Source organism: Anser brachyrhynchus, assembly GCF_964034855.1.
Source record: "Anser brachyrhynchus genome assembly, chromosome: W".
NCBI classification, from domain to species: domain Eukaryota; kingdom Metazoa; phylum Chordata; class Aves; order Anseriformes; family Anatidae; genus Anser; species Anser brachyrhynchus.
In genome coordinates this window covers 16,929,515-16,944,080 of record NC_137704.1, presented here as the reverse complement: position 1 = coordinate 16,944,080, position 14,566 = coordinate 16,929,515, and the positions used below count along the sequence as shown (strand labels likewise).

The window sequence follows — 14,566 nt, the reverse complement described above, 5'->3', positions numbered from 1 at the left end:
CTTTCTTTTGCCCCTTAAGATATAGCTTAGATCTCTTTTCCTATGTCAAAAAAAAAAAGAAAGAAAAAAGAAAAGAATGTGAACAAAACTGCATGTGACAGATATTTCAGCTCACAAACATATGTGCACACTGCTCAATATTTTACATCCTGAAGAAACTTCATCAAATTCAGTGGAACAGTATGCCAAATGCTGCATCTGACGGATGATGCAAAATACACGATTTCCTACACCAGATCCAAGGATATGAAAAATTAGCCATTTTTTTCCTCCATGTATGTTTTGTTGATTAAAAACAAACTAAATGAAAACAAATTGACATTTGTCTGTCAGAGCCTGTCTCTGTCTTCATAGCGTCCTCATAGGTACAGGGGGGGCTGCTCTTAGATGCTCCTACAGCCTTCTTTCCTCTAGGCTGAACAAGCACAGTTCCCTCAGCCTCTCCTCATAGTGTGACTACTCCAGCCCTCTGACCATCTTAGTGGCTCTCTGCTGAATTTAATCCACTTTATCAATGACTTCCTTGTATTGTGGTGCCCAAAATTTGACACAGCATTCTAGATGTGATCTAATGAGCACTAAGTAAAGGAGGAAATGATGGAAACCTGGAAACTTGTCACCTGGAAACTTCCCTCAGTCTACTGGCAATGCTCCTGGTAATACATCCCAGGATGCTGCTAACCACCTTCGCTGCCAGGGCACAGTGCTGGCTCATATTCAGCTTGCTGTTATTCAAGACTCCTGAGTCCTTTTCAGCAGAACTGTTCCCCAGACAGTCCCCAGATGGTATTGGTGCCAGGGGTTCTTCTTCCCTAGGTGCAGGACTTGGCATTTGTCCTGGGTGAATTGCATGAAGTTCTTGTCAGCCCATTCCTCCAGCTTTGTCTAGGTCTCTTTGAATGGCAGCCCTGCCCTTGAGTGTATTTACTTCATCCTCCCAACTCCTGCAGACTTGATGATAGCAAGATACATCACCTTCTCCAGGTGTTTGATAAAGATTTTTTAAAGGACAGGTCCCAGGATAGAGCCATGCAGAACCCCACTTGTCACAGGCATCCAGGCAGTCTACAGCCCATTAACCACCACTCTCAGAGCTCAATCACCCAACTATTTTTTTAACCCATCTAGTTGTCCACCCATGCAGACCATACCATCCCAATTTGGATACAATAATATTGTGGGATATGGTATTGAAAATCCTGATAAAGTCAGGGTAAATTACATCCAGTGCTCTCCCCTGCTGTGGTTTAACCCGGCCGGCAGCTAAGCACCACACAGCCATTCACTCACCCTCCCCCCTCCCTCTCTGGGATGGGGGAGAGAAACGGGAAAGTGAAGCCGGTGAGTTGAGATAAAGACAGTTTATTAAGACAGGAATATAATAATAACAATAATAATAATAATAGTGATAATGATAATAGTATTAATAATAATAATGTGTAAGAAAACAAGTGATGCACAATGCAATTGCTCACCACCCGCTGACCGATGCCCAGCCTATCCCCGAGCAGCCGGCCCCCCACCCCGGCCAGGCACCCATATTAATTGTTCAGTATGACGTCAGATGGTATGGAATACCCCTTTGGCCAGTTTGGGTCAGCTGTCCTGGGTCTGTCCCCTCCCAGTTCCTGCTGCACCCCTAGCCTGCCCGCTGGCAGGACAGAGCGAGAAGCCGAAAAGTCCTTGGCCTGGTGTAAACACTGCTCTGCAACAATTAAAACATCAGCATGTTATCAGCGCTCTTCTCATCCTAATCCAGAACATAGCACCCTACCAGCTACTAGGAGGAAAATTAACTCTGTCCTAGCTGAAACCAGGACATCCATCCATTTTATCATAGAAGGTAAGTAGGTTGGTCAGGCATGATAGCCCCTCGGTAAATGTGTTCTGACAGTTCCCAGTCACCTTCTCCTTCATGTACCCAAAAGGGTAGTCCAAGAAGATTTGCTCTATGATTTTCCCAGGAACTGAAGATCCCTGGGTTGAACTTTTTTTCGTTGTTTTCTTTCTCTCTCTATGACTACCTGAAAGGAAGTTGTGGGGAGCTGGGGGTCAGCCTCTGCTGTTTTCACTGCCACCAGCTCCTCAGCAGCAGGTACTGCAGAGCTCACTGCCTGCTTGGATGAAAGAAAGGGAGCAAGGGATCAGCAGCTGGGATTCCGGGCTGCTCTCAGCAGACTGCCACGTGCTTTCGTCATTCTTTCTATTCCTCTCCAGTTGTTGCCTACTCTGCAGCATAGCAGAACACGTCTCCTGCGGTCCCCACTGAGGAGCGTGTCCGAAGATGACACTCCCAGTCTGGAGTGCGGAGACGATTTGCATCTGAGGCCGAATTGATGCAGTCCGGCTGCCATATACCCCTCCTGCTGCTTCCGGGTGCTCCCCACCCCTCCCCCTCAGTGCTGCACTGAAAGCCTAGGGCGCCTGTGCTCCAGAGGCAGCAGCAGTCCAGCTCAGCATGACCTTCGCTACCAACAGGAACCCTTATGAGACAACCATGAGAGATGAGAGAGAGGCCGCACGGGGTGGCCTCACCATAGTGGAGACAGATACGAGCAGCAGCACACCTTCTCCCCAGTGACTCACCTGTTGTGTTTTTCATGCCACCTGGAAATGCAATTTGGAGACAGATGTCACCACTGCTGCCAACCTAACTGGATGCTATATCCACCACCTTGTGCACTAGATGACGTAGGATGTGCAGCACAGAAGTCCAACTTGTGTCAACTACACGTGACCAAGAGAAGGAGAAGCTGGGAGAAGTAAGCCCCACCCCATCTCCCTTTTCCTCTCAGCTAATCACAGAGCTGCCTGGGTGCAGCCTTGTGCCAGAAGGGACTTGTGGGTGTTATGATGTTCCTTTTGCTCGGTAAGCAAGGATACATATCCTCTATGTGTACCTGCAAAAAGCCAAGCAACTTTGGGTTTCAGAACAGCATGTAAACAAACTGCACCTTTCCTACTTGCATTGAAAGGACTATGCTGCGGACACTACATCTCTTCTAGAAGGGGAACAAATGACCCATTTGTATTTAGTATCAGACTGAAAGACGACTAAGTCTTCTAGATTTAGTCTTAGAGGGATGCACAAGAAGTTGGGAGGGGATGCAGCCAGGACAGCTAACCCCAACTGACCAAAGGGGATATTCCATACCATATGACATAAAGCTCAGTAATAAAAGAGAGGGGGGAAAGAAGGAGAAAAGTTGGGGGGGGGGGGGGGGGGGGGGACGACAGGACACATTCAGAATTATAATTATGGCATTTGTTTTCCTAATGAAAAGCCAAGGTATACAACATGCACTGCCTTCCACTTTTCCACAGAGTCAGTCACTTCATTACAGAAAGCAATGAGATTGGACAGTCATGATTTGCCCTTGCTAAACCCATGTTGGCTGTTCCCAATCACTTCCTTGTCTTTCATCTCTTTAGAAATGGCTTCTAAGAGTATTTGCTTCCTGGGGAATGAGGGTAAGGCTGAGTAGCCTGTAGTTGTCTGGATCCTCCCTCTTGAAGACAGACCTGACATCTGCCTTTTTCCAGCCACCAGGAACTTCCCCCAATTGACACTACCTTTCAAAGATGATAGACAGTGGCCTCCCAGTGACATTGGCCAGCTCCTTCAGGACTTGTATATGTCCAATTGGCTTAAGTGCTCCCTAACTCTCTCTACTGTGCTACTATTTCATTTCCCAAAACTGTGCTAGCAGATTCAGGGACCTGAGAGCAGACTTTATCTGTAAAAAACTGAAGAAAAAAATGCATTGAGTAATGACTTTTCTGATGTCCTTGATCACTAGGTCCCCTGCTTCACTGAGTAATGGGCCCACACTCTCTTAAATATTCCTTTTGCTGCCAACGTACTATAGAAGCTCTTCTTGTTGCCCTTCACATTCCTCACTAGTTCCAATTCCAGATGAATTTTGGATTTCCTGACTACATTCCTATATGTGTAGGCAATATCTTTGTATTCCTCCCAAGTAGCTTGTCTTTGCTTCCACCTTCTGTGTACTTCCTTTCTGTATTTGAGCTCTATCAGGAGCTTCATGTTCATCCATCCTGCCATGCTTTCTCAGCTTACTGCACATTGGAATGGACCATTTTTGTGCTCTGAGGAGGATGTCCTTGAAGATTACCCAGCTCTACTTGGCTCCTCTGCCCTCCAGGGCAGTTTCTCTCATGATCCTCCCAAGTAGGTCCCTGGATAGGCTAAAGTCTGCTCTTCTGAAGTCCAGGGTTGTAATTCTGCTGTTTGTCTTGCTCACTCCTATCAGGATCTTAGAAACCACAGTCTCATGGTCATTGTGGTCAAGGCTGCCCTTGACCTTTACATTTTCCAGCAGTTTTTCCCTGTTTGCGACTAGTAGGTCCAACACAGTATTTCCCTTAGTTGGTTCATTGATCATCTGAATCAATAAGTTGTCTTCAATACATTCCAGAAATATCCCGAATTGCTTATGCCCAGATGTATTGCCATTCCAGTAGATACTGGGGTGGTTGAAATCATCTATGAATACCAGGGCCTGTGACTGTGAGGCTTTACCTAGCTCTGTAAAGAAGGCTTCATCTGCCTCCTCTTCTTAAGCAGAAGGCCTGTAGAAGACACCTACTACAATAGCTGTGCTGTTCTGGCTTCTAATCCTTATCCACAAGCTCTCAACCCTTTTGTGCCCCAAAGGCACAGCTCTATGCATTGAAGCCTCCCCTTTACAGGAGGGATGAGGAAGGAAGACCCTCATCACATTCTTGACCTATCCTTCCTGAAGAACCTGTATCCCTCCATTGCAATGCTCCAGTCATGAGAGCTATCCCACCATGTTGGTGGAATTCCAATGAGCTTATAGCTCTACAACTGTATCTGTCTGTCACAGACACTGTGTCTCTGTCTCTCCCATCCTCTCTGTGTCTCTCTCTTATTCTCTGTGATACATGCTCAGCCTTTCTACTGGCCAGACCTGAAAATGGGAACAGCAGTAGCCATATCCATCAGACTGGGACAGACAAATCTGGGTCCACAAGCACACCAGACTGGGCTTCTGCAGCCTGGAAGGAGGAATACCTGGGTCTTGGAGTCTGTTGGATTGGGGGGCTTGCATAACATCCTTAACACTTAACAACTATTTGAATGACTATTATCTATCTTATTATTCAGTCTTTCCCTCCCCCCCTAATGTAAATGAAAAGCTAAACCCAAGGGACTAGGGGGAGTATAGGGATCCTGTCCAGGAGACTATTGTACATCAAGGAGTTAATGATACACATCACAGTTAACCTGAGTAGGCCTAAGTCTGTACTCTTGATACAGATAGATCTCTTGGCCTGAATAATATTGATATCATCATGGAAGGAACCTTGTACTATATGTCTTGCCTAGTAAGGGATTTTTGTACTATATGTTCTGCTTATTCAAGCGCTAATAAGCTAAAACAAAGGGAGAAGTGGAAGGACTGCAAGATGTGGTCGACTGACCTTGGAGATAAGAAGGAAAGGGAAGATAAGAAGGAAATGAAACAGCCTGCATAACTCAACTGAAGTTGGCACATCAGCGAAACACCATTTAAGGAAGACAGCAAAAACCAAGCTCAGGGCTAATCAACAGGCAAAGATAAAGAGTACACAACCACCACCCCACCGGGACCATTGACTCAATTCATTGAGTCTGCACAGATGGGAGGAACATCTGTAAATAATTCCAGGAATGTAATGAATATGTAAACCTTGTGATTATAAGTTTGTTTGGTCTGTGCTGATAAGGCAGACACACTTTGGCAGAGCAATCCCCGTGTGTCTCCAATGCTGCAGATTTGATAATAAAGAATGCCCACTTTCTAAGATTTCAAAATAAGTCTTTGAGAGTTTTATTTGCCACTTTTACGGTAACACTCTGCTGCACTGTGCTGCAGCATGGCCTTCAGGCCTGTGTTATGCTGCACATGTCCCTTGGTCACAGGATAAATGTAGCCAGTTCATTGTAACAGAAGAACTTGCAGGCAGCTCCCACTTGCTACTGGTGATTACACCACATGTGTGGCCTTACCCTTATCTAAAGTGCAGCAAGAAGTTCACATGTGAACATCCTTTATGAATAGAGTTGTTTTCTTGTAAGAAAATTAAATAATAGCTCAATCAAAGAGGAGAAGGTTCCTTCCATGGACAGAATCTGCACAGTCTGCTGTGGGAAAGCTATCTAGGCTCTGTCTGATACTGCATGAACATGGAATTCCCAGCATCTGAAGGGGCATAAGATTTACTCACTATTTATGTTCCTTTTCTTATTCTCTATTATTAACCATACAGGTTAACCATACAGGTTAACATACCATAACTTTCAACCATACAGGTTAAAAACTGGCTGGATAGCCGGGCCCAAAGAGTTGTGGTGAATGGAGTCAAATCCAGTTGGAGGCCAGTCACTAGTGGAGTCCCCCAGGGCTCAGTATTGGGGTCAGTCCTCTTTAATATCTTTATCGATGATCTGGATGAGGGGATCGAGTGCACCCTCAGTAAGTTGGCAGACGACACTAAGTTAGGTGCATGTGTCGATCTGCTCGAGGGTAGGAAGGCTCTGCAGGAGGATCTGGATAGGCTGGACCGATGGGCTGAGGCCAACTGTATGAAGTTCAACAAGGCCAAGTGCCGGGTCCTGCACCTGGGGCACAACAACCCCAAGCAGCGCTACAGGCTGGGAGATGAGTGGTTGGAAAGCTGCCTGGCAGAGAAGGACCTGGGAGTACTGGTTGATAGGCAGCTGAATATGAGCCAGCAGTGTGCTCAGGTGGCCAAGAAGGCCAACAGCATCCTGGCTTGTATAAGAAGCAGTGTGGCCAGCAGGACTAGGGAAGTGATTGTCCCCCTGTACTCGGCTCTGTTGAGGCCGCACCTTGAGTACTGTGTTCAGTTTTGGGCCCCTCGCTACAAGAAGGACATGGAGGTGCTCAAGAGAGTCCAGAGAAGGGCAACGAAGCTGGTGAGGGGTCTGGAGAACAAGTCTTACGAGGAGCGGCTGAGGGAGCTGGGATTGTCCAGCCTGGAGAAGAGGAGGCTCAGGGCGACCTTATCGTTCTCTATAGATACCTTAAAGGAGGCTGTAGCGAGGTGGGGATTGGTCTATTCTCCCACGTGCCTGGTGACAGGACAAGGGGGAATGGGCTAAAGTTGTGCCAGGGGAGGTTTAGGTTGGATATTAGGAAAAACTTCTTTACCGACAGGATTGTTAGGCATTGGAATGGGCTGCCCAGGGAAGTGGTTGAGTCACCATCCCTGGAGGTCTTTAAGAGACGTTTAGATGTAGAGCTCAGTGATATAGTTTAGTGGAGGACTTGTTAGTGTTAGGTCAGAGGTTGGGCTAGGTGATCTTGGAGGTCTCTTCCAACCTAGACAATTCTGTGATTCTGTGATCTCTCTCTCACCTCAACCCCCCACACCCCAGTGTAGAACAGAGGGCGATTGTCTTTCTGGTGGCAATTCCACCCCATGAGAAAGTTCTGGCAGTATGTCAGAAGGAAGAAAGTGGGACGTTCAGAGTTATGGCATTTGCCTTCCCAAGAAAATGTTGTTTGATGGAGTCCCGTTTTCCTTGAAATGGCTGAACATCTGCCTGCTGATGGGAAATAGTGAATGAATTCCTTATTGTGCACATAACTTTTACTTTACTTATTAAACTGTTTTTATCTCAGCACATGAGTTTTCTCACTTTTACCTTTGCAATTCTCTCCCCATTTCCATTAGGAGTAAGTGGTTGCATTAGCTGTCTAACAGGGTTAAACCACAACATGGGGTTTTTATGTTCAATTTTTTTTCTTTTCTTCTCATTAAACTGCCTTTACCTCAACACACAAGCTTGTCCATCTTATTTTTTCCCCCGTCCTACTGAGGAGGGGGAGTAAGAGTGACTGGGGATAGGGGGTGGGTATCTGGCAGTCAGCCAGGGTAAGCCCACCAGAGAAGGGCAGGTTTAAGCAGCACTGCTGATGCTGGGTAAGGTCCCCCTTTTTATGCAAGACTGACCTATTCTGGCTGTTGACATGCTCCCTTTGACTCCAAAGACACAGCCCACCCCAAGTCCCTTACATCTACATTAGCAGTTGCTGCCTTGCTCAAAGACTTCTAATGCAATAAGGTACAGCTAAAACAAAAAGAAAAAATTGCAAACTTTCTTCCCATAGTCAAAAAGTAAAGAAAAAGCACACAGCTCATTTATAAACCTCCAGCAGCCCCAATAGTGTACCAGTAATGATGTTACTGATTGGCTGATCCCATGTGTTAGGTGCCACGAGGCAGTGAATGGAGATATATGATTGGCTGGTGGTTTCCTATCCCTGCAGATTTGGACGCTTTCTTTTATTCTCCCCACCCATTCAGTACTGAGTGGATCATGATATGATGATACTATTTCCGGGTGTTGGTGAGGCTGCGGGTGTCTGTGTCTGGAAGTGGTGGTTGTCGTCGGGGTCAGAATCAGAATGAATTGGAGGCGGGGTTATTGGTGTTGAAAATAATAGCTATTTTTGGCCTTTTTCTTTCTCTGGAACTTCTTCTGTCTGGATATAAAGAGAAACGGGTTGGGGACTACAGGTGAGGTAGACGGGCGGTGGCTAGTATTAGCTGGCAGAGGCAGATGATTGTTTTATACTGAGGGGGGAGTGTCTGGCTCGCGTATGTGCGCCGGAGCGTGAATTAGTGAATGTGAAGAGGGTGGGTGTATCGGTGGACTGAGGTGGTTTATTGTCGATTTGACTAGCTGACGGTAGGGGGAGTGGGCCGTGTCTTTTACCCGTAATCCGGGCGTGTTTTGGGAAGTAACATAGAGGTGTCTCGGGTAGGGAGTAGGGTTGTATCTCCCTCTGGTATCCTCCCCTTGCACCTTGTATCCCCTCAGGTAGCCGTGAAGACCTCTTTACTGAGCCTGCCTTTTTTTTTTTTTTTTTCTTCTCAATTTTCTGTAGTACTTTATTCCTTCTATTTGGTGTTTGCAGGGGTTGTTACCATCCTTGCGCTTGCAGTTCTGCTGTGCCCAAATGAAACTTCAGCCTGAGTAGTTGCATGGGAAGGGAGTGATGCTCTGTAGGCGGTCTTTCATAAGCACGTGTGTGTTTCTTGGGGGAAAAGGTAAAAGGACAGGTTGCTGGGGACAGTGCTCTGAGGTTTCTCTTCCATGCTTGTAGCGTCTGACTTGCATGGGGAATGAACACACCTTTTATAGGCAGTTTTTGGGCATGAGCAACACCTAAGTTTCACCATGTTAGTACGGCTTTGTAAGTGGTATAACATGCATAATGGCATAGCAATACATACACTGAAAAATATCTGGGTGCCATGGAGTGAGAAGTTTAAATGATTTCATTTTGACAGCATCATACGAATGAGAGGCTTGCAACACTGAGATCTCTCCATTCAGCCAATGATGCTGAAGTGATAGCAATTAAGTAGGAATATTTCTTTAGATAATAGAGGATGTGACTTTTGTAAAAAGTAACTGAAGGTTAGTACGTAATTCCTAGAAAGCAGCAGATACTTTATTTATACTCTTTGACTGTATGCTTGAGCTATTGTTTAGGCTTCCTCTTGGTAGATTCAAAGTTCTTGTTGCAATATGCAGTTGTCATGTTCAAACCATTAGTTGTCTTGCAAATCCAAAGCCAAAAGGAAGTATTCAATACCATTTAACACAAACAAAAGGTCAGAGGGGGAGAACACACTAGTGAACTGAAACTGGTATTTCATCTCTGATTTAGAACTTTTTGAGCAAGTCATGCTTATAAAAAGTAATTGAGATAATGTATGCACAAAATACCCCAAACCTGTAGTATTTGCTTGCTTTGCAGATGATGATAGCTGTATAAAATACAGTGCTGAATATGTTATAGTTCTATTTAGTAATTCTGCAAGGATAAACCATAGATGCAACCCTGAACTTCTAGAGATGTACATGAAATTTGAACATTCAAGTTGATCTAAAACAGCTATGACTTGAATATTCAGTATACCTCAGCATATTCAAAAACAGGTGGAGAAATGAGTAGTCTTTCTCCCCCCAAAAATTAGTTTCACTATTTGGAATTTTTAATGAAAAAGATCTCTAGGTGACCCTTTAGGAAGAACTATTTTTTTTTAATAGTCATTATTCAATTGCTCATAATGTTATCCTCCACAACATGAACTATTTACTCACATGGAAAAGTGTTTATATATGCTATCAGCATAGAAGTCTTGTGCAAATTATAGATGTTTCTTATAAATATGTACTATCTGTCATGTTGACATGACTAGCTATTAGTTTTTCTTCATTGATGATAATGAGGTCAAGCTGGTAATCATGTTGATGATGATGTATTTTGTAAACTGATAAATAACAAAGCAAAGGTCATATAGACTATTTTTTTTAAATTAAAACATTTGAACTTGTGAGAAAAATCTCAAATAACTTTCTTCAGACAGGATCTTCTGTGAAGCTATTTTATTCGCGATTGCAATGGTGGGTGTCCTGTCAATCAGGAGCGCATTTTAGTAAACAAACCATAACCTTTTATTCCCTATTACCCGACAACTGATCACCTCCCCTGTTTCCTCATTGGCTGAGTACTACAGGTTCATAAGCTACTTGATGCTCCTATATACCATATATGTACAATTTTTCTTTTTTTTCAACCCTTTAATTTCTCCTTTCTTATGTTTTGAGAACTTGTGATCTTTGTTTTACTGTTCCCACACTGCTCATCCTCTTTTTCTCAAGCTTCCACCTTATTTTGGAGCAGTGAGGCCTTCTACTGTCCACTTATCTACTTAGCATTTCTCCTTATTATGACTACACAACTACCGTGGAATACAGAAAATTAGTTCTCTACTGCAAAAACACAACTTTGTTTCTCACAATTCCCCCCTCTTCTTTTCTTACTCCGATTGTTGTTTTTGCACCTCTTCACATACCGCACTCTTGAGTTTTTCCAACATTAAGGTGCAATATTCTTCTTCAGATGTCACGGGGGATGATAGATATACAATGCCATTATTATTACAATACCAACAAATAGTTGTTTGAGCCAATTCTATTCAGGTAACCACGAAGTTAGTTTCTCCCAAAAGTTTCTAAATCCCCAGGGACTGTCATCTTGAGTTACTCTATGTAGGATCTTGTTGTGTTTGGTTTTTTTTCCCAAATATTTTTGAGATCAGTCAAATTCTTCCCATTTGATCTACATATATACAGCAACTAATATTAATTACAGTGCACGCTCCTCCTTATGAGGTTATTAATAAATCTAATACTATTCGATTCTAGAGTAATATTTTTGCAAACTTATCAAACTTATTTTCTAGTTCTTCAATTATAGCTGAGATATTTACAATAGCGTTTTCTAATTCACTCACCCTTAACCAAGGTAAAAACCACCTTGCAAAGCTGTGAAATGCTAGAGAATTTTACTAAAGGATTATCTGTAGTCTGCTTAATTCTACGTGTGTTCTCAAGGGGGCTTTGGCTTTGTGGGTCTTCAATAATAGTTACTTTTGGAATTATTGCCTCCAGGGTGCAAGCTCCCTTCCATCCTAGGGGCAACACCTTCCTGGCTTTATTGCCACATAGCCAGTCCCTTGCAATTCGGGACAGGCCATCCGGTTACAGGATTCTCATGTTGTATCTGGTGTGCATTATGTATATTAGTATTCCCGTGGCTACCATATTCGGTACAGTATGGATGATTCCCTACTTCATGGATATTTCCACACCCAGGGTCAGTACTCTTGCCCCCTGAGTTTCTATCAATGTTGTTTAAAAGGCGCCTTTGATAACACAGTATATTGTAGCCAGGACTACGTGTAGGGAGCTCAACTTCAAAATCTATTCCTTCCCGGGACTGAGTATGATCTGTCATTTTGAGAAATCTAGAGAATCCAGACACAGTTGCTGCTGGAAATAGCAATCAGGGACAAGGCCTCTTCAATCTTTCTAGGCATCTGGGTGCAAATCCAACAATTATTTGGAGATAGAACTCAAGAGATGTTCTGGATTAATTGGAAATGCTGATTTTTTCCCTCCATCCTATCGCTAATCCACTGAGAATAGGTATTACTAAGATAAACTTAAAATACGTCATTTCTATGTATATATACACCCCTATAATAATTAAGAAATAATAATTAAGAAAAACAATAAAAATCACAAGCTAATAAGGATTCTTCTGGTGGGGATTAAATACCCCCCTTTCTCCCACTTCCAGGGAGTGTTCCCTGGAAACGCTCCAATTCTGTGTCATTCAATCCCTTTTACTCATTAATTCATTAAGGATTCTTCTAAGGAGAAGTTAAAGGTTTACAATAGATAGTTTTAACAGTTTTAACCTTAAAAGTCTTTGTTAATGCAGTCTCTCAGGTATCAGGGTTAACTGATGCTTTTACCCAGGTATGAGTCCACCCTTTCTCAGCCGTTCTTCCTGTCGTCTCAGTAGTCAGGAGCACTTGGAACAGTCCGTCCCACTCAGGTTGCAGTTTCGATTCTCTCCATGTTCGCATCAGAACCCAATCTCCTTCTCGGAATGGATGGATCAGGGCTTCCAAGGGTGGGGTTTGAGCTAACAGTCCACGGGTCCTGAGAGATGACAAGGAGGACGACAGCCCGAGTATACAGTTCTTAAGAAAAGCATCTTTTGTCTCAATTTGAGGTAATTCATTCCCTTTGTCCATGTACAGCAATCCAAATAATATTTCATATGGTGAAACTCCCACATCTTTTCTTGGTGCAGTTTGAATTCGGGAGAAGTGCCAAAGGTAAGCACTTCGTTTGGGGAAGCCGAGTTTCCAGAACTTAGTCAATTGCTTCCTTACTGTCTGATCCTCTCCACCCTTCCAGAAGAGGAAGGATGCCGAGGAGTGTGAAATTTCCACTTAATTCCTGGAGTCCACATTAGCCCTTGCAATATTTCTGACATATAGTGATTTCCTTGATCAGAGTCAGTATTTTCAACAATTCCATACCTGGGAATTATTTGTTCTAGAATTACTTTAGTTACTATGTTCGCAGTAGCAGATACTGAAGGGAAAGCTTCCACCCACCCTGACAAATGATCGACCAAGACTAATAAGTATTTAAATCTACCTACTCTAAGGAGTTCTGTAAAATCTACCTGTACATTTTGGAAGCATTGACTCGGGGGGTCTGGATGTTCAAAGGAAGGGTCCCCTCTACGCATCATGCAACTGATGCTACATGGAGCAAGTGGGTTGCACTGATTACTCAGCGGGCTCGAATAGGAAACCCCAGTCGCCCAGGAATCTTGGAGGTGATTATGGACTGGCCAGAAGGCAAATACTTTGGGATATCACCAGAGGAGGAGGTGGTTCGTGCTGAAGAAGCCCCCCTGTACAACAAGCTACCGGAAAATGAGAAGAAATATGCCTTGTTCACTGACGGGTCCTGTCGTATTGTGGGAAAGCATCGGAGATGGAAAGCTGCTGTATGGAGTCCTACACGACGAGTTGCAGAAGCTGCTGAGGGAGAAGGTGAATCGAGTCAGTTTGCAGAAGTAAAAGCCATTCAGCTGGCTTTAGATATTGCTGAACGAGAAAAGTGGCCAGTTCTCTATCTCTATACTGATTCATGGATGGTAGCAAATGCCCTGTGGGGGTGGTTACAGCAATGGAAGCAGAACAACTGGCAGCGCAGGGGCAAGCCCATCTGGGCTGCGGCATTGTGGCAAGATATTGCTGCCCGGGTAGAGAACCTGGTTGTAAAGGTACGCCATGTAGATGCTCATGTGCCCAAGAATCGGGCTACTGAAGAACACCAAAACAACCAATTGGGGGTTCTCGCCCCCCTTTGGGCTGACTGCAGAAAATTTTCCTATTTACCTTTTGACATGCTACACCACTCCTGCGTACTTGTTCAGCCAGAGTACATATATTCCTACACATAATTTCCATAGCACAGCGTCACACGTTGCTTGAATTCCCCAATGACCCTCTTGATGTAAAGCAGTTAATATTTGCCTCATTAGTACTTTATTCAGCATTTCTCTCCCCTCAGGGAGTATCTGTTTTCCTTTGGATTTCGTGACTCCTAATTCTTTAAAAACCTCTTTCTCTTAAAACTTTTTAGTTCTTTTTAGTTTTGGGTAGGGGTAGCTCAACAATTCCCTGAATCCTCTCTGGATTTATTCTTCGTTCCCCCTCAGGCACTAGATGCCCTAAATACTTGACTTCTCTTTCTACGAATTTTAATTTATTTTCCAATACCTTTGTTATAAATGACTGAGTCCCAAATAGGATTACAATCAAAGTTTACAATTTATTAAATGAATAGAGGCAAGCAAACAGCGCTGGGTGCGCCGGGAGTCTCTGCTCCACCAGGACGCACACCTGTTACGTAAGGCAGCTGGTTTTTATACTCCTAGGCTAATACATATTCATTACTACTTCTAGAAGAGGCAGGGTTATTATAATTGGTTTCCCAAATCCGAAGTCCTCCCAGGGGCGCCTGCTTATCAGTCTCTGATAGTCTCTCGGGGGCCGCTCGGACAGGGAGGCTCATATTCTTCCTCCTTATCTAGTGGTCTCTTGGCCGGCTGTCAGAAGT

General features: G+C 44.0%; 1 protein-coding gene across 1 annotated transcript in view; it reads left to right on the top strand.

Annotated features, from left to right (window-relative positions):
• Positions 1 to 8,405: 8,405 nt before the first annotated feature.
• LOC308184731 (zinc finger and BTB domain-containing protein 5-like) overlaps positions 8,406 to 14,566 on the top strand; it is a 56,340-nt gene continuing 50,179 nt past the window's right edge. Inside the window, exon 1 of the mRNA XM_080572133.1 lies at positions 8,406 to 8,574. The gene's annotated coding sequence lies outside the window, so the exon portion shown is untranslated. The remainder of the gene's footprint in view (positions 8,575 to 14,566) is intronic.